The 20,263-nt window shown below is 42.2% G+C and overlaps 1 long non-coding RNA gene across 3 annotated transcripts in view; it reads right to left on the reverse strand.

Annotated features, from left to right (window-relative positions):
- The window catches only part of LOC122357837, a 134,002-nt gene extending 119,862 nt beyond the window's left edge, over nucleotides 1-14,140 (reverse strand). For all 3 annotated transcript variants that reach the window (XR_006252538.1, XR_006252539.1, XR_006252540.1), the window contains exons 1-3: nucleotides 13,730-14,140; nucleotides 12,658-12,761; nucleotides 12,096-12,217 (exon numbers count right to left, since the gene is read on the reverse strand). This is a non-coding gene — a long non-coding RNA (uncharacterized LOC122357837). The remainder of the gene's footprint in view (nucleotides 1-12,095; nucleotides 12,218-12,657; nucleotides 12,762-13,729) is intronic.
- Nucleotides 14,141-20,263: the final 6,123 nt, after the last annotated feature.

Below are 20,263 nucleotides of genomic sequence, written 5' to 3' on the forward strand. Positions count from 1 at the left end.
CCCCCACAGGACACCACGAGGAACCCGGTCGAATGCCTTCTCCAAATCCACAAAACACATGTAGACTGGTTGGGCAAACTCCCAGGAACCCTCCAGCATCCTGGAGAGGGTATAGAGCTGGTCCAGTGTTCCACGTCCAGGGCGAAACCCGCATTGTTCCTCTTGAAGCCGAGGTTCAACTATCGGGCGGATTCTCCTCTCCAGTACCCTGGCATAGACTTTCCCAGGAGGCTGAGAAGTGTGATCCCCCTATAGTTGGAGCACACCCTCCGGTCCCCCTTCTTGAAAAGAGGAACCACCACCCCCGTCTGCCAGTCCAGAGGCACTTTCCCCCGCGTCCACGCGATGCTGCAGAGGCGTGTCAGCCAAGACAGCCCCACAACATCCAGAGACCTGAGGTATTCCGGGCGGATCTCGTCCACCCCTGGTGCCTTGCCACAGAGGAGCTTCTCAACCACCTCAGTGACCTCAGCTAGGGTAATGGTCGAGTCCCCCCCCGGATCCCCGGCCTCTGCTCCCTCAGTGGAAGACGTGTTGACGGGATTGAGGAGGTCCTCAAAGTATTCCTTCCACCGCCCCACAATATCCCCAGTCGAGGTTAGCAGGTTCCCATCAGCACTATATACGGTGTTGGCAGGGCACTGCTTTCCCTTTCTGAGGCGTCGGACGGTTTGCCAGAACCTCTTTGAGGCCGTTCGATAGTCATTTTCCATGGCCTCCCCGAACTCCTCCCAGACCCGAGTTTTTGCCTGCACAACCACCCGGGCAGCAGTCCGCTTGGCCCACCGGTACCTGTCAGCTGCTTCAGGGGTCCCTCGGGCCAACCATGCCCGATAGGACTCCTTCTTCAGCTTGACGGCATCCCTTACTTCCGGTGTCCACCATCGGGTTCGGGGGTTGCCGCCACGACACGCACCGGAGACTTTACGGCCACAGCTCCGGACGGCTGCGTCGACCAAAGAGGTAGAGAACATAGTCCATTCGGACTCAATGTCTCCAGCCTCCCTCGGGATCCGGTCAAAGTTCTCCCCTCCGAGGATCGCCACCTTAACGTGGTGGAGGGGTTTGAGTGCCTGAATGACCCTAGGAGCTAGGTTGTCCGGGGCTATATGCCCCTGGTAGGGTCTCCCATGGCAAACAGGTCCTAGGTGACAAGCCAGACAAAGAGCGGTCCATGACACCCTTATGGAAAAGACCTGGAATGGAGTCGCGCGACGTCGCCGGTATGGCGCAGCCGGGCCCCGCCATGGAGCCAGGCCTGGGGCCGGGGCCGGCATGCGAGCGCCTGGTGGCCGGGTCTTGCCCCACGGGACCCGGCCGGGCTCAGCCCGAAACAGCGGCGTGGGGCCATCCCCCCGTGGGCCCACCACCTGCAGGAGGGACCGTAAGGGGCCGGTGCCTTGTGGTTTGGGTAGCAGTCGAAGGCGGGGACCTCGACAACCCAACCCCTGGACTCAGAATCTAGTTTTAGGGACATGGGGCGTCACCTCTCTGGGGGAAGGAGCCTGAGTTGTTGCGTGAGGTTGAGAGATACCGGCTAGAGATAGTCGGGCTCACCTCCACGCACTGCTTGGACTCTGGAACCCATCTTCTCGAAGGGGCTGGACTCTTCACTACTCTGGTGTTGCCCGCAGTGAGAGGCGGCAGGCTGGTGTGGGCTTGCTCATAGCTCCCCAGCTTAGCCGCCATGTGTTGGAGTTTAACCCGGTGGACAAGAGGGTCGCCTCCCTGCGACTTCCGGGTTGGGGAGGACTCTCACTGTCATTTGTGCCACGGGCCGAATGGCAGTGTAGAGTACCCGGCCTTCTTGGAGTCCTTGGGAGGGGTGCTGGAAAGTGCTCCAACCGGGGACTCTCTATCGTCCTGCTGGGGACTTCAACGCTCACGTTGGTGATGCTAGTGACACCTGGAGGGCGTGATTGGGAGGAACGGCCCCCCCGATCTAAACCTGAGTGGTGTTCTGTTGTTGGAATTCTGTGCTAGGCACGGTCTGTCCATAACGAACACCATGTTCAAGCATAAGGGTGTCCACCAGTACACCTGGCATCAGGACACCCTAGGGCGGAGGTCGATGATCGACTTTGTGGTTGTATCATCTGATCTCCGGCCGCATGTCTTGGACACTCGGGTGAAGAGAGGGGCGGAGCTGTCAACTGATCACCACCTGGTGGTGAGTTGGATCCGTTGGCGGGGGAGGAGGCCGGACAGACTTGGCAGGCCCAAACGTACCGTGAGGGTCTGTTGGGAACGTTTGGCAGAGACCCCTGTCAGGGAGATCTTCAACTCCCGCCTCCGGCATATTCAAACTTTCTGGATCATTTAGGTTCACCTTTGTAACCGTGCTACAGAAAGTCAAACAAAGCATTATTTAAAGTGGCAGGTAGTAGGTGACATAGTAACAAAATTAGTGTTAAACAGAAAAGAGTGCATGTGTGACGGTGATGAAGTGAACACACCTGCCGTGGCTCTCCTTGTGTTTTGCGTTAGACGTTCCTTCACCGGTCCCCCCCCCTCCCGCTATACTGGCGCGCCTGTCACATCCCCACACAGTGGCAGATGGGGCCTGCTTTTTATGTACTAATCAAGGAGGAATTTGCTCCCTCACAGACATGTCACCCATGACCCCTGCGTCTATTCACATTAAATATTCATCCTCAGTGAGGTGAATGCTGCCAAGGGTGGGCCGACGGAGGAGAGGGGAGAGAAACAGAGGCCGGTGAGAGAGAGAGATCACTCACAGTTCCAGTCGTCACGCTAAAGTACTGCTAACCTCAGCGTGTCCACCCACTCACCCCACTCCCCCGTAGGGCTGCCGCGAGGGTCATTACGTGTCAAACTCACCTGAGAGAGACATATGAGAGTTTGGGGTTAGGGGGTGTATTATTGGAGGGAGAAAAAAAAAAAACCTTGGCAAGAAAGAGCCAAAAAAAAAAAAAAAAAAAAACTCTAAAAGTCACATAAAAGTCAGTGCCCATGAAAATCAATGTTTTGCTTCCTACATTTAATCAATGTATATAAATAAAACAAACATAGGTCATTTTTCTACTTTCAGAAAAAAAAAAGAGCAGTTTCTAAAGTGCCTGGTTGTGACAAATCTAAACGTAGCGTCGAGAGATTAATGCAAAATACTGTGCCCACTTTAGGGTCATTCTGTGAAAGGCACCTTTCGCAGCTTGATAAGGTGCTTTATAAAGTGAAATTTTTGAATTACTCTTCAAACGCTGTCAGACAAAGTGTTAATAAATTGCATGGTGTTCAAAGAAGTCAAACTACATTTCTGCTATTTCTACAATTATCCACTTTTTCATTATATAGTTAGAAAATTAAAAAGGTTAATTAATTTTAAAAAAGGAGAAATAACAGTCAGCTAGCCTTGAGTTGTCTAACTATATTCATAAAGGTACATCATACATTTAGCATTATATATATATTTTTGTGTGTGTGTGTGTGTGCGTATATATATATATATATATATATATATATATATATATATATATATATATATATATATATATATATATATATATATATACACACAAAATTATTAAAAGTTATTATATAAAAGTCATCTGCATACTTTGAAGACAAAATAAGGTCTTGATATTTAGGAGCACCTAAAGCATTTTATAGTCTCAGACAACACAGCTGCAGGCGTATGACCTGTAGAGAAATGTTAGCCATAGAAATTTTCAATGTATCATTTTCATTTATCAATTTTAGAGGGTTTTTTTTTTTCTATCCCTCCCTTGTTGAGGGTGTAATTCACTCCTCTGCAGCTAGTGAAAGTGTAAATTGATCCTGGCTGTTTACTACACACAAGCAAAGAGGATGAACGTTTTGTAAAGCATTCCACGTTATTACACTAGTTACGGCTGCGAAACGGCATACTAGCACTTTTCATATGGCGCAAATTGCACATTGCTCTTGCTGTAGCTGGATAATTTATTTAGCTTCACTGATAGGCCTCACTCAGGTCATTAGGAAGCTATTTCCATTTTGCTTTTTGTCCCATTAGTGGCCAATGGAACACAAGGCCAACGTAATACCCTGTCTGAAATGCTAAATTACCTACGTCCAATTTACACGGATATACCAGTCAACAAAGAGTGCTAATGTCAGATTAAAATTATATATAATAGTGCGGGCCGGGATGTACCGAAAACAACTGTCTGTCAAATTCCCCTCCTAGTCTGGCCCATTTCCAGTTGAACTCTTGACATTGCCGTGAATTGCTGTCATTACGGTGTTTATTGGACTTTGTCTGCCCTTCTCCTAACATCTTAATAGATGGAAATAGGAGCGTGCATGCTCCACTGAGCTTCCACCAAGTGACTTTCAGCTACCTTGCAGAAGGTGGGCAAACCAGTGGGGAGTGGGCCATTATGGCAATGTTGTGGTTCATTTGAGTGGCGCGCACTGTGAGAGGAAAACATGATCTCTCTAAGTGGCCAGGGAATTCTGAGTAGTGGGGTCACTGGGGAGGAGTCGCCCGTAAATTACAACTAATTACTGCTTCTATTGAGTAGAGTTCGGCACAACCCTGCCATCACCAAACAGACGTGGGAGTGACATTGCACTCCAGCTTCCCTGCGTTGCCTCTCTACAGGCGAGCTGGGCACAGGCAATGCCGCGTGGATGCTGTGATATTCTCGTTCACCTTCAGAGCCAAGAGGAGAGAGGAAGGTGCAACGACATATGGACTACTGTTCTAAGAATAAAGCAGTGACAAACTGGAGACTGTGATCCATTGCACTCATATACAACGGTATGTAACCGTTTGGAAATTATGCAAAGCCGACGGGATAGCAGGTGTGGTGTTATAATGCTATACAATTAGCAGCTGCAATATACAATTCGCAGCGTACACTATATGGTGTTCATTTATTTTCATTAACAGCAAGAAGAATGAATGATTGCCTCATGCTCAGGTACATCACAACCTTCACATAACAAAATGCCCATGCATCCGAGTAGAAAGTTCAGCTCAGTAGTTTCTCAAGTAGAATATGCGCAATAAAATGTTACTCTAGCGGATCACATTTTGTATAATAATTCCAATTTCATTTTTACACTTTCATGACAGTATTGATTTTGTAAGCAAACTATACACGCAAAACCGAATATGGCACATGTACTTACTGAGGTAAAGGTTACTATCCAAAATTTGGTCTAATATGTGAACACAGTGCTATCCGAATATGTGCTTAATGCTGTAGACGGAGTGTTTTATCTTACAGGAAGTGGTGCAGTGTTGCATGCGGACCAGCGTGAAATGGAAGTAAACACAGCCGTGGACACCCACAAAAGTGTCTTTGGTGTATGTTGTAAGTCTGCTGCAACTCCCCTGTCCCCACTTTCAACTATGAAAACTAAATAAAAAAAATCAGAGTCCATAAAGGGCAGAAGCATCAAAATAAAAGGGGGAAAAAAAGAGAAACATCCTGTTTGTAAGCCTGTGCATCATCCTAGAGCAGAAAATCCCTCTCCTCCTTGTTTTCTTCATGAATGATTCCCAGCTCACCATTTCTACAAAATAATGTATCACACTCGAAGGAGAACTTGGGCTGCATAAGAGGATGGATCTTTTCAGAGGTGTTTACATTCTGCGAGAAGAGAAAACCCACAAGCTATAGGCAGCGGATCAGAGAGCAAAAGAGGGAACTGTGAAAATACTGACAGAGATGTGGAAAAAAAAAAAAAAAAAAAAAAAACAGCTAGTGAGGAATACGGAGTTCAGGAAAAATGGCCAGTGCGTGGGGATGTATGACAGATCTGTATGTGCCACACTAAATAGGACACGTGAATGATGGTGGAAAAGGAAACTACAAGACTTAAGGGCAACATCATAACTTTCCCCAGCAGCCTTGCGAGAAGCATACTGCGGTTTCCAACCAGAGCTGTAACTGTAGCTCGCCAAGCAACAAGCTAATCACAGTTTAAACATTTCACTACAGTCAAACTAGCTACAATGCTTTGTATTGTATTAAACAAATACCAGATAAATTGGCGGACGCTATTTAAATTACACAAAACACCTGTATTAAAATCATTTGCAGTCCTGCCAAAATATCCCTGGCTACGTCACCGTCCAACACACACTTTCACCCCTCCTCAAAGAACGGTTGGGCAAGGGATTTCGATGTAAAAAAAAAATAAATAAAAATATATACATATATTGTACTTTCAATATTGACTTCATATTTATTTACATATAATATTGTTCGGAGCTGCTCAAGCCTAGGGACATAAAACCTAATCATTGCAAGGAGTGTTACATTTCCGGCTAGCTGAAGTGCTGCAGCAATGTGCAGTATGAGAACCGTTAAATCAATGTATTCTAGCATTATGAACTTGCAAATAAGTACAATATGCCGACAAAATGAACTAATGGATTGTTCCTTAGTTCACAAGAACTACTCGGATGAACGAGTTTACTAAAACGAATCCAAATGCTATATGAGAAAATGGACTGTCTAGAGTGAATTTGATTATCGCTTGCTTTGCTGTAAAGCTGCGGGTGCAATAAAATGTGAACAAGTAAAGTGATTAAGTAGCATTTTGTAGCAAAAATAATAGGTTGTTAAGGGACAAGCTACACTACTTTTCAAATGGATGAAAAACGTAAAAAAATGTTATTAGGTTATTAGCTTCCCAACACCAATTTCCAGCAGTTTCCTCTGTCTGAGCACATCTCTATACAGCACATCACAAAGAGTCCAGCACTGCCCTGTTCTCCAGAGGAGGTCAACAGCCACACCCACCTGTATCTTAGCATCACATCTCAGCCTCGCTGCAGCCCAGCAACAGGCCAACTCTGTCCTTCTCTAAAACCCAGCAGCCCTCAGGCTCTCTCTCTCTGTCCGTCTCTATTTTCTTACTCTTTACATCTCCCTCAGAGAGAAGCTAAATGTGTCAGGAACAACCGGAATACAAATAAAGCCGAGACTGAGATATAGAAGCAGGACAACAGGGTAACAGACAGAAAATGCAGGAGGACAAGAGAGACCGTGGAGGGAAAGATTGAATGAGAAATGGGACTGATGTGCAGGTGGAAAAGAAGGATAATCGAAGAGAGATGGGGAAGGGAGAGTGGAGGCCAGAGCTGATATCCTCCAGCGCAGTCAGCAAGCAAACAGACAGGACAGACATTAACACCTGGTAGGCTGCGGCTTTACTAAAGCCTCTTAGCAAAGCGTGTGTTTAGCTTCCAGAGTATTTCCAGTGCATCTGCATAACAGAGGGGCTCACCCCTAACAAAAAACTGCTGCAAACCTACCCTGCCAAGGTGAGGCAGGCCTGCAGCCAGGCTGTGTCATTACAGCCTGCTAAGTGTTAGTTTGGTGGAGAAAGCGGGTAATTATCTCATTGCCACACTACCGCTGCCTGGAACAAAGAAAACACACATTGGGCTTTATATATTACGCCGTGTTTACACTTGTAGTTTTCTTGGTTGCATTGGTTATATTTAGAAAACCTCATATTGAGGCCTAGTTCGTTTAGCGTTCACGCTGTAGTTTTTTAAAAAGAACTGTAAGATACAAAACAAAGCCAAACCTGAAGTCAAAATGACATCCTCCACAGCCAGTTTAGTTTCCACAGAATGAGAAGTAATGTGAAAAACGAATTAACAGAAAGAAACATTTTATTACTCTGGCTCGTGACATGATCCTAACGGGAAAATTATTAGATGTTAAAGAAAGATTCAACTAAACACTGAAATTAAATACTTTAATGATTACAAATATTTTGTGTCCTGAATTAATTTTTCACAATATGACTTGATGTATTTAGAAAGTAAACGGGGTCCATTCTGATTGCATGCTGGATTTAAGGTCTTCAAAAAAACATTCCCACATCTCCTAGGGATCAGAGGGAAAAAAAAATAAAAAATCAAGAAGGCCATAACAAATCAGTATGCAGACGGAGAAATTTCTTTTTGAAAAAAAAAAAAAAAAAAAAAAAAAAAAATCAGCAACTGAAAATATGTGGATGTCAAGAGAAAAAAAAGAAGTTACTCTATTAAAAAAAATATCTGTAATAGTAAAAGTTTCCTGATCAACTCAAACTGCTTGTGAACAGTAAGGAACATGTGTAATAACCATTTTGATGTAATTTTGGATTTCATATAGATAAATTAAATATACATACGTACATAATGTACATCTGCACACATTAGAGAGGCAAGGGCCACACAATTTTTTTCCACATCAAATTAGGGCAGCCTAAACCCTACCTGACACCATCTGAAAAGAATTTCATCTCTAACATCAAATCAGTATGCAAAGCAGCAGAAAACTTGTTTTCACCTAATTCAAAACAAACTTTCAAACTTAATCTAAATGCCTGATGAAGAGATTAGCTCTGATAAACCATGTACTATGAGATAATTCCACCCCTAAAAAAAAAATAAAAACAAAAATCAAAGTTCCACTCACCAACACAAACTTTTACATTACACGCACACACACACAGGCACATTATTCATACTGTGACAAATAGCTTTGTGTCTTTCTTCGCAACTCTTTGGTCTGTTTTCCCCCCACCATTTTTAAAGAAGAAAGGCATCAAAGGACAGCAAGCGGTCGACTCCAACACAGAGAAGCTCAGACTGTCGGCCACAGATACAGCTAAGGTTAATAGATTGTGGATTTACCAAAATGAAAAGAATATCATATTTACAGGCTACAGCTGTTTGCCCAGCGCTCAACAAAGGTCTAAATGGTCACGTCGCCGCTGTGTTGACAGTGTTCAAAACACGGTGTGTGTGCGAGAGGTGGGGGGTGATGTGGCGGACACATCTGTGACTGGGTGACCGTGCAGAGCGGGGCACATAAATAGCCCGTATTAAAAGACTCCAGAGGGAGAGGCGGCGGCGGCTCTCCCGGTCTTCAGCAGAAAGCTAAAAATGATCATTACGATCATTAAAGTGAATTGACAGGCGGCCACAGAGAGAGGCAGGCACTGAATTCCATCCAGCATCTCTGGGATTAGACTGGCGCAGAGTCCTTGTCAGTAATTCTTCAAGACAAATAGCATGGCTCCCCAGACACCACCCCCTGCAAGTCGGCAGGCAGGCAGCACTAATTAGCAGGGGAGGTGTGAAGGAGAAATCATTACTTTATCCACACAGAGCTCACCCCGCAGTCCCTCGTTCAGCGCACCAGCAGGGGAACGAACGGGGCGAGCGGAGAAGGTGAGAGCGAGAAGTCAAAATGGAGGGTAAACGGCACTAGAAGACTTCGGCGGAAGGGTGGAGCGAGAGAAAGGATGACCGAAGATGGTGCGGCTTAGTGCCTAGTAATTGCAGATTGATGGCGGAAGCCTGTGGGACGTGCCAGACACTTTTTTTTTTCGTGTGCATACCTGATTCCCCTCTCTCTCTTTCTCCCCCATGGCTCGGCTTTGTCCCCAACAGTATGATTCATGAGACTGTTGCTTTTCTCCTGACCCTGGCAGCCCTGCAGCACAAACCATCAGGTACAACTCAAAACAGTTGCACCCTTCAAGATTAATGAGCGAACCCAGTACAGGGCGGAGATGTGGTGCTCTCGCTCTCTCTCCTCTGCTATCACACACAAACACACTCCCTCCCTCTCTTTTCAAAGCCGCTTTCATCTTTAAGTGAGAGAGGCCAACCATGCAACCCACACAAGCTCATCAGGGTCATAGCTTTATGCAGTGAGACACTGATCAACAAGAAAGAGACAAAAAAGAGGAGGTGGAGGAGAGCGGGAAAAAAAAAATGTGTTGGTGTTGATTTACCTAAACGCTTGCCATTCATGTCTGGACACAAATCCCTGCAGGCATACATGGAGATCCTACATGCTAACCAAACAGGATTTAGCCTCGATGCTCTCGGTGAGTGGAGACGATCTCCAGGCTCCGTGCTCTTCAACTGCCACAGCTCTCGGAGTGTGCTAAATATTTCAGTGAAGCTCAGATTGCGTGCAGGGTTTTAAATGTGTGATCTTTATTTCATGGGGACAGAATGCCTTAAAACCCCTACAAGCAGCCCTGTTGCATGCCCGCCATTTCTGTAATGCACTTTGGCTAAGCGGCACTTAAGAACACAAGTTTGAGCTGCATACCCCTGCAGCGGTGCCATCCACCTTCACTTTTCCTGAAAGCTACATAGGACGACAACAAAACGAAGACAGCAGAATGGAAAGATTAATCTCACAACTGCAGTCCAGTTTAGACATTTTACAGATTGATGTCTACAGGACAAATATGCACATATGCTAGGAATTGGGATAAAAATGCTTATTTACTCAAGTCATTTTCATCCTTAGAAATAAACTGAAGTAGAACATTTCTATTTTTAATCTTTCAACGTTTAATCTTTTTTACCTTTTGGTTTTTTTACAAATGTATAAAGATTCTGGTATTCAGTCCTCCTAACAGCCCTAACAAACGTAGTCACAAACTATGCAAATCAAACATTGTTTGTTTTATTTTTTTGAACAATCTCAACCTGCCATCCCTCCACTGCCCCTCAAAACACATAACGAAAACTGAAAGCGGCATGGACCACACGCAGTACTCCACCATGCTGGCCTGAGTTTGGCAGCTGTGTGCACAGGAGAGAGCACAGTGTGTTATCTGTCCAAAAAGAGGCCTTTCAGCATGTATTCATAAAGGTTCTGTAATGGCATCCTCCGGGAGAACCATTCCCTCCATAGAGTCAGAGAATGAAAGAGAGGAAAGAAGAGAGAGAAAAGGGAGCGATGACTTCATCATGAGCAGAATAGAAATGATGCCCCATTGGGGTCTATTAGGGAGTCTTTACATACAATAGAGGACAGTGGGACTGTGAGGTAGGAGATGCAGTAAAGCCCAGGCTTAGTGTTACTTGGGGATCAGTAATGAGAAGCATCCCACATGCAAGTCTGATATCTGGATTTCACTTTTTCTAGTGGTGAGCACAAAAAAATATATAATATAAAAAAAATATATATACACAAAATATAAAAAAATTAGGTTTAGCCTAAGTTGGCACAATGCACTCAAAAGAAAGATTAAAATGATGCAAAACATCCCAAAACGGTGCAATGTAAATTCAGTATAACTTAACTGAGTATTTAAGGAGGAGGTCCTCCACTATTAAAAAAGATAGCTACTGAAAAAAATAAGTCTGAGAAAGAGAAAAGTCTATTTAAAAAAAAGTGTTTTCTTTGCAGATGGGCTGATTTCATTCCTGCATACAGTTTCCATGTTGACTATTTGCCTAATTGTGTAAACCGCTCTGGCACAATTTCATGCAAATGTGTTCTCCTTCTTCCAATTGAACAACAATATTCCTGTGCATATTGCACATCTCCACGTGTTTCACTGTTGATTTTTATTCAGCACCATCCATCTAGTGTAGTAATCAGATCCAAACCCCTCAGATTTTTTTATTTAAAACATTATTTAACAAAATAGTTTAAAATAAAAAATGTTTTTCAAACAAACCAAAACATTTCTGTGATTTTCTGATACCAAAGATAATTTAGTCTGCAAATTAACCTGCACGTGATATGCTTCGTACAGCATAATTGTTGCTATCATGTTTCTAGCGAAGTATATATTGATGAGACTTTGATATGACAAAAGAAGGCGCTACGCCAAACACCACTGATGTTGTTTAACAGACTCAAAATCTTCATTAAACATTCACACCTTCTGATGGCTTCAGATACAGTCATCGTCGTCTGTGAGGTGAAGGAGAGCTGTTCTCTCAATGCTGCTCATTAAAACTAGATTGAAATGGTGCCATTTTCACTTATTGGCTTAATTGTCTGCTTATGTAGCTGGGCCAGATGACAGCGAGGGTGTCAGAGCCAAAGGACATGTTCAGTCCATTCAGACTATTGCCAGATCTCATCACTTATCCTACGTGATTCATACACAGCATGCTGAGCTGGCCTACAGACAGCTTCAATGGGCTCACTCATCAATTATGAGGAGTAAGGTCATAAATCAGTGCCACATTAATCATCAATCAGCTCCTGCACCCCGAACGGAACTTGAGGAACAGTGGCCCGTCTTTCATGTTCAGTCGTGCGCTCGTTCGTGTCTCACGAGAAAGACGAGGACAAGACGACTCCACATACCTGCCTCTAGGCCCCCGAAGAGCCGCGTGATAAAACAGCTCCAGCATCTTCAGATCATCTGGAGTACCATCAAGGGCGTTGTAACCTTTGCTTTGAGTGACGGTCTCAGCTCACTTGTTGCGCTAGTAAAGATAAAAGATGAACATATGAATAAATAACTCATTTTAGTAACTGTCGATCTTTATATAAGTGTAAAACAGGATCGTCCGGTGGTACAGTTCTTATTTAGCAGGAAAGGGTCGATTTTATTAACTGAACTTAACTTTCAATGAGAGAAAATGTTTTATTGGATGTTGCAACGACTCGTGCTCCTTAGTTTGAACAGGCATGATGCTTCTGATTACCATGTGTGAGTACATTCACTGCTTAGTGGTAAATGTTTGCTGTTTGTGTATGCATGTTTGTCGGCGAGAGATAGACTGCTTGGGTGTCAGTGGCTTTGCGAGTAGGTGTTGTGGTTGTCACCGCTCCAACTCACTGCATGGTGTTTATATTTGCCTGTGTGGTCGGCATCTGTGTGTTCGGTAAGGGTATTTCGTACGCGTTACCGAGAGATACATACCAGAGCATGTGTCTTTTTCTCTAGATCGCCGTGTCTTCTTGAGCTCAAGGTCTGTTTGATTGGAGCATTACATGTAGGAGTTCCCATTCATTCATCTTTCATTTCTGCCAGAGAAAAAAAATGGTATGGTTATTCAGTTCATCACCTTACAATTTTCAGTCTGGTACAGAAAACCACCTATTAAAACATTTTTCAGATTTCCAACATTGATTTTTTTTAATAAAAGAACGATACTATAAGCTAAATCTGACTAAAATAAAGCAGTTACGCAAACAGCCAGTCTCGCGCCTCCATGAAAATAATAAGAACATAACTAAAAAAAACCTAAAAACGAATCAGTTAAATTGGGTGCAAACCGGTTTCACGTTCATTTCAACATGTATTGATTATACTCATTCTGATATAGATTTTTAGCAGAGGAAAAACAAAAAATAAAGTGACCTGTGACATGAACCATTATCAGAAGTCAAAGCAAAAACGTATATATATCGAGTATATCTGGCCTTAAATGCATACATGGAAATGTCCCACAATAACAGGCTGCCGTGTAAAACTCTGACATATTTAAAAGATTCTGTGCCACAAATTAGAAATGTTTCATGTACTTTTAAAAATCTAGCATTTAGTTGATCATGAAAGGCACTCGTTATCACGGCTGTAGAAGCCATCTTCTTTCATGAGGTGTTCGGCATCACAGCATCTGTTTTTCCACGTGGAATGTTAAGGTACGCGAAACACAGATCTCCCAGAAATCCAGTATAATTTAACCAATCCTACAACGGCTTTCGAAACTTCTTGAGTGTTTCCACTTTGTGTGCCATATACATCAGATGTTTAGCAAACACTCAGTGGGAGTGACTAGCCACAGGGCCCACAGTAACGTCCACAGGTTTCTTCTTGTGGATCAAGCAAGTATGGTTGAGTTTCTGTTCCCTTGTTAATGTAAACTTATGTGTTTTATATTGGATTGGTTGATCAGATGAATCAGTAATTAATATTGGAAATGAAACAACGGCATCAAAACACCATTTTGTGTAACATTGTTACTTAAATCAATCATTTAATAACATACCTGACAGTCTTAAAAGAACTCTTCTTGGTCTTCCTGAAGATACTTCATGAAGCAACAGACGGCTGCACGATTTTTTTCCTCAGTAATATGCAACCGTTTAATAAAAAAAGAGGAATTTTAGAAACTAATAGTTTTCATGTTGTAACTATAAACTCAATACCGCTGAAACACATAACTCGAAGTGAACTTGCGCAAAAAATAACAAACTCGTAGAAATTGCGATCGCGGTCCGCGGCCGTGCAAATTGTTCCGGTGGATTTAATTTCAAAATCGGTCAGTTTTGATATCGTGCTAGGTCGCTACAAATAAATAAACGTATGGGAATTCATCACACAACACAATAACCTGAGCTCAACTTCATTACTCATCATTAGCTGCGTTTGTAGCCAGCGCCATTAACACGACCGATTAGCAAACACAGACCGGAAGTTCACTTCGGGCTAGGCGCGTGCGCCTGATGAAACCAACTATACATTAATGTCAGCTAATATATTTTAATTTAGCCAATGTAGATTTTTACTTTCATTTGCAGGAGCCAGTACTGGACAATGTTCTCAGCTTTTAAATTTAATTTGACCAACCACGAATTCTAACAGTCAACCTGGCACAAAGGTTGTGAAGCCGACAAAGTAACACAAGGGCACTAATAGAAATCTTTTTGTAGATCTTAGCATTAAAAAAATTGTATTTGCATTAATAATGCTATCTGCATGCTTTAAATAAAGTTACGCAGAGTTACTCATTTGGCATAACTCCAACAGCAAATACAGTATTTTGAGGTATATATATACTAGTTTATTCAAAGCAGTTTGAAAGGCATAGGAACATAAAATGTTTATCCCATTATATCCCTCAAACCGTGGTCTACAATAAACTGTCCTACCTTTTTGCGCAGAAATAATACATCTTCAGCGCATTCCATTACGCTATTGAAGACCGAGCAAGATTAAAAGGTCTTATTACTGCATTATGCGCTTTGTAATGTAATGTTTTCTCACTAGTGAATGAGACATCATGAGGTAATCTGCATTCAACCCTCCACGAATGCCATCTTTCATCGTATCGCTGGTTGGAATCTGGTCATTCACAAGTTTTCGAGGAGACGTGGCTTATTTAATTAAAAAACCCTTACTGTTAAATGCTTTGTACAAAATACTAAATAATAATAAATGCTAATCATGATAAAAATAGCTTACAGCAGGATTGTGAATTAAAAACAACAACAACATCATATACTTCAACAGAAAGTAAACACTTATCAAGGTAATCATTTATTCAAATAGTCACCTGCCCTCCACTTTTTACCATGTACCTTTCGACAGGCACTGTAGGAATAAAACAGCTAGCCGGGCATCCCTTGTCGAGCTCAGTTGAACAGCTGGACTGTGGAGTGTTTGGCTGGCAGAGAGAAGGGCACAGCTGGCTTTTAAGAGGAAGAGCTCCTCTTGAGCCTGTGGGAGGTCACAGCCTGCTAGGCCGCAAAGCGCTGCGCGGCAGGAGCCGTGTGTTAATGCAGAAGGCCTGCGCACTGTGTGCAGATGTTGTTCTGCTTCAGCGGCTGCCTCCTTGCACCTCTCTCTCTCTCCCTCTCTCTCTCTCTCTCTCTCTCTCCTCCTTTTTGTCCTGTATGGAGCTCTACTAAAGATGCACCACTCAGCCCACATCCTCATGGCAACAGCAATCATATAATACCGGCATCATGGCTTACCTTAAATGGGCAGAGAACAAGTGAAAACTCTACAAGGTCACAGCGTCCTTGGTAATGCATGTTTGCTACTTTTTTGAATGCGCCAAACAGCCTTTTCAAAACCATCAATTAAGCAGAGCTCTTGATGACAAATAGCTTTTGACCTTTACCGCTAAACACATTATGTGTAATCACTCAAACTATCCCATTTCACAGTATTTAAAACAAACCTCGATACGGATTTGACAAAAAAACGTCCTTGCGTTCACCCTTACGTGTACTCATTTATCGACCACCGCATGCCACGTGGGTATGGCACTGACGGGTCTCCATTGTGGTGATGATTCTATGGAGAAATGAGAATAATGAGACCGCATACAGACCCTCTGGGCTTTGTGACGTGACACCTGAGGAGCCAACAGAAGTCATCTAACAGCTTCGTCAGCAGTGTCCTGACAGAGATGAATTGAGCGGGTAAGAGTTGAGTGACATGCCTCGCAGTGGGGAAGAGGGGATGGTTCTGAAGATCTCCCACTGTTGGGTGCCAGCGAATGTGGCACACGACAGGCTCCACAACTCTACTTGATGTTCCACAGCAGCCAGAAGAGAACACACTTTTCAGGGAGAGATTAACAAGGTATATAAGATAGTAGGGAACTTCACCAGGTAACTACTTTGACACCTATTCTTAAAGGAGTAGTTCACCCAAATGAATTTTTTTAAATTTAATGAATCATCATTCATTAAAATTGCAGAACTTGCTTTCCGTAGAACACAAAAATTTATTTAAATAATGTACTTCTGCGCACTCTGTTGTCCATATGATGACGCTGGACCCCAGTGAAGATTATTTTGCTATATAGAAATTATAAAAACAAATTTTTCTCTAATAACAAGAAAACAATGTTTTGCTTGTTTTGAAATTTCTTCTTGATTTAAGAACTTTTTGATATTTTGGCAGAAAACAAGACAGTTTATTAGTTTATTATAATGCAGTGTATTATTTAATTGTTAGGATATTAGCCATTTGTTAGTGCTTCATATATATATATATATATATATATATATATATATATATATATATATATACACACGCAGTTTCCCTATCTCTTACTTGCATGTTACACAGAAATACTTTCTTAATGAGCATGTGCATTCATATTTTTCCTTTTATGTTGTAATAACTTTGACCTCAAAAATACATTAATTATGCCGTATGCAGCAATCAGTAAGCAAAAATCTCACAGATCACAATATTCACATGAATCACTGAACAGAACAGAGGTCTTCTCATGGTTTTCTGACTAAGACGAGGCTGCGTTCCGTAAAGCTTAACTTTATTCACTGCGTGAGGTGATTTGTAAAGCGAACTGCTCATTATTTTTGACACTCATTGAGCCAAACAATTCACGGATGTTGCAAACTAGAAGTACCGTTTCTGACCAAATGGTTCTTTTGAAAACATAATGGTTTAAAGGTTATACACGTAGTACATATGTTTTCTTGTTTTTTTTTTTTCTTCTGTTCATTAATTATGCATCCGAATTTGCCCGAGAGGTATGCTGTCTTGATAAGCTTCTCATTCTAGTTGTCATTCACAAATATGTTTTGTTTGCAAAACAATTTTTGTTTAAATAATTTATCAAAAGCCAGCAGGAATATTATCATTCAGGATCTACAACACTTTCTGACACTTGGAGGCAGGGATCATGTCCTTATTCTGACAATGCATGCAAACCTCTGGCCTTTTTAGATGCATTATTTAAACGTATTCTATTGAGTTTCCTTAACATGGACACAGGAACTAATACATAACTCTGATGGCACTGACCCCAGACACTCCAACACTGAGAATAAACAAGAGGCAGGTGACTTTGAGTGATGGTCATCCTCAGACGTGCGTAAGCACACATTCAGCTCAGTCCTCTTTTAACCTTGAGCCTCGCAGACCGAGAGCGTGAAAACAATAAAACAGACTGACGATAAATCACCTCAGCATTTTGTAAACATTTACACAGTTTCATTGAGCATCTTATAAGTTATCATCTATAATTCAGGGTAAAAACGTGTTATAACTCCAGAGTTGGTTGGTGATGTAGAATACAAAATCAGACCACATGACAGATCTGACGGGGAAACAAATGAAAGCCACAGAGTATATGAAGATCACAGAGTCTCAGCACAGAGACTTTGATGACTGGGGGAACACTTGTCCCAAAACCAGCTACTGTTAAATGGCAGGAGCTGAAAATACATGGGCCAAGAAAGAGTCCAGGATAAAGGTTCCAGGATAATTTTAAATAATTATATAAAAAAGGACACACTCACACTATTAATACATTTACTATATTATATTAAAATATAATGTAAATCTGGTAAATTACAATGAATGCAATTAATCCTTTTTTTCCTCAATACTGATTATTAAAGCCTTAAGTTGATTGTTTATTATTTTAGAATAGCACAATTTATACATGCTTTTACTATATGCTTGCCAATATGTTTTTTGTTTTAAAAAAAAACAGCATTTGCACACAGCCACATAATCTATTTATAATCAGATTGATGGCTCCTTGCCTAAGTCGTTCTGATTATGCTCAATCTGAATAAAATTTCGATTGAATTTAAGGGGGTGGTGAAGACCTGAAATAACCCAATCAACAAGAAACAATTAAGCATGTGGGCACTTCGATCCAACTATTTTCTCACATAACTTTCTTTACGTCTCTAAACTAAACTAAAATGTCCTGACATATATCAGCTTTCTTATGTTTATTTACATCTAACATATTTCAAACTGGTTAGTGCAGGAGTGTACAAATTTATTAAAAATGTGCCTAAAAAAACCAAATGTAAATATATTGGTGACATTATCGAGGAACCTTTCTCAAGATCAGAAATGTGGCAACTGAGCAATGTGCATGTGCTAATGTTTTGTGTGGAATACATGTCTTGCACTAGAAACTAATATGTAAATCAGATTGCGTTCATATAAACAGAAATTTCAGAATCAGTAATGGGATTGGATTCACTGTTACTGATGAAACTTTGTGCAAGTAAACAAACCTTATGTTTCATAGAAAAGAGTGCTCCTTGTCAGTGTTCTGACTTTACAATTCAACCCGTCTCCAACCCAGAAAAGCTAAATTATTCCATGTTTGTTGTTAGAAGCAACAAGGACACAGACAGGGCGGCCGCGACCTCAACCAGACGGAACATCCCAGCCTTATTGACTACTCTGTCACCCGTTCAGCCCGCTTCTGATTTGACATTCCATTAACGGCTCCCGTGGGCTGAGGGTTGACGGCAGAGGAGAAAGCTGGGGACAGCGGGACAGGATTTACGAAGGTGGCGGTCTCACCTCGCCGCTGACCGCACAAATGCACAGGTCATATACGCATACTGATGTGCGTCGTGCCCTAGTGACTACTGTGAAAGCTGAGTGAGGGTCATATTTCACTCTATACAAAAACCCATAAACAGAGAAGCGAAAGGAGTAGAAGAGTGCAAAAAAAAAATCAACATCAAAAAAGAGCAAGGAGTGGGGAAAAAGTGCTTCAATGATAAAAATTTGTTATAATGTCCAGTCAGATGTTCATTACCATTACAACATAGGTTACTTTACAGCCCGATGCAAAGTCCATTTTGGATACACTTTAAAAAAATAGTTTAATAACAGTTAATGCATTAAAATCAGCGGGAAATCAAAATGTTTAGTGTTTAGGCTAACTGAGACTTATTACAGCGCTTGCACATCATACTAGTATTAATGTAGGGCTGGGTAATGTATCGCACGATCGTTAGTAAATCTCACCAAAAAAGCTGGTTCTGTGAATAGCGGTAAATTACATGTTTTCAAATGGAGCGGCAGTTAATACACAGAGCCGTAGATCACCGGCAACCTACGCAATATCACATTCAGTTTTGCAGTTCATTTATTTGCGATACTGAACAAGACATAGCACAGCTTGACAGTAATCTATGCTCCATTTGAAAACAGGTTATGGAGATATACACTAATCAAAGAACTGGCTTTCCTGACAAGATTAACATGAATATATTGCGATATATATATATATATATATATATATATATATATATATATATATATATATATATATATATATATAGTGAGAAGAGGAAGAATCTCCATCATCTTTACTATTACAAATAGACACTCTTTCAGCGATACAGTGAATAGGGGTTTGACAGACTGTAGCGCCAGTAGGCATCAGCTTTCTATGTTTTATTCTGTCCAGTGTACCATACTGCCATATGAATGGAGCATGCTGCAAACACACCACTGGGATGGTGCAGCCATCATGATATAAATGTGTTTTATTACAACACAGCTGGTGGAAAAGCTGGAGAGACCTTTTTTCCATTCCTTTGGCCAGAGCATCTTGGCCATCTGGCCTTTGCGAACGTGCGGTGACTAGTTTCCTAACACGCCTGTTGTCACACTGTTAAGACATACTGAGGCTGATATATACAGCAAGCCCTCAAACATACACAAAATCTTCTCACATTGCTCTCCGAGGACATTCATCTACCTCAAACAGATCTTTGGTTTTTGCGGTGACAAAGCAGCGGGAAGCTAAGCTGCTTGGTTTACGTAGCCACTGATGGATCTCCCTCCATTTCACAGTCTTTCCCCCTCACTTCCTCCCATAATGGGCCCGTGTCATCCCCTGACATCTTTGTTTGCCTAACCTCCAGGATGCCAGTCGTTTACCACACTTACGCACACATACCACCAGCTGCGTTCTAACAGTCACGCCACATCACCTGTCCAGATTGGCTGAGGCTGCCATGCATGTAAAGGCGTTCGTGTGGATGCGGAGCCA

This window comes from Puntigrus tetrazona, chromosome 14 (genome assembly GCF_018831695.1).
Source record: "Puntigrus tetrazona isolate hp1 chromosome 14, ASM1883169v1, whole genome shotgun sequence".
Classification (NCBI taxonomy): domain Eukaryota; kingdom Metazoa; phylum Chordata; class Actinopteri; order Cypriniformes; family Cyprinidae; genus Puntigrus; species Puntigrus tetrazona.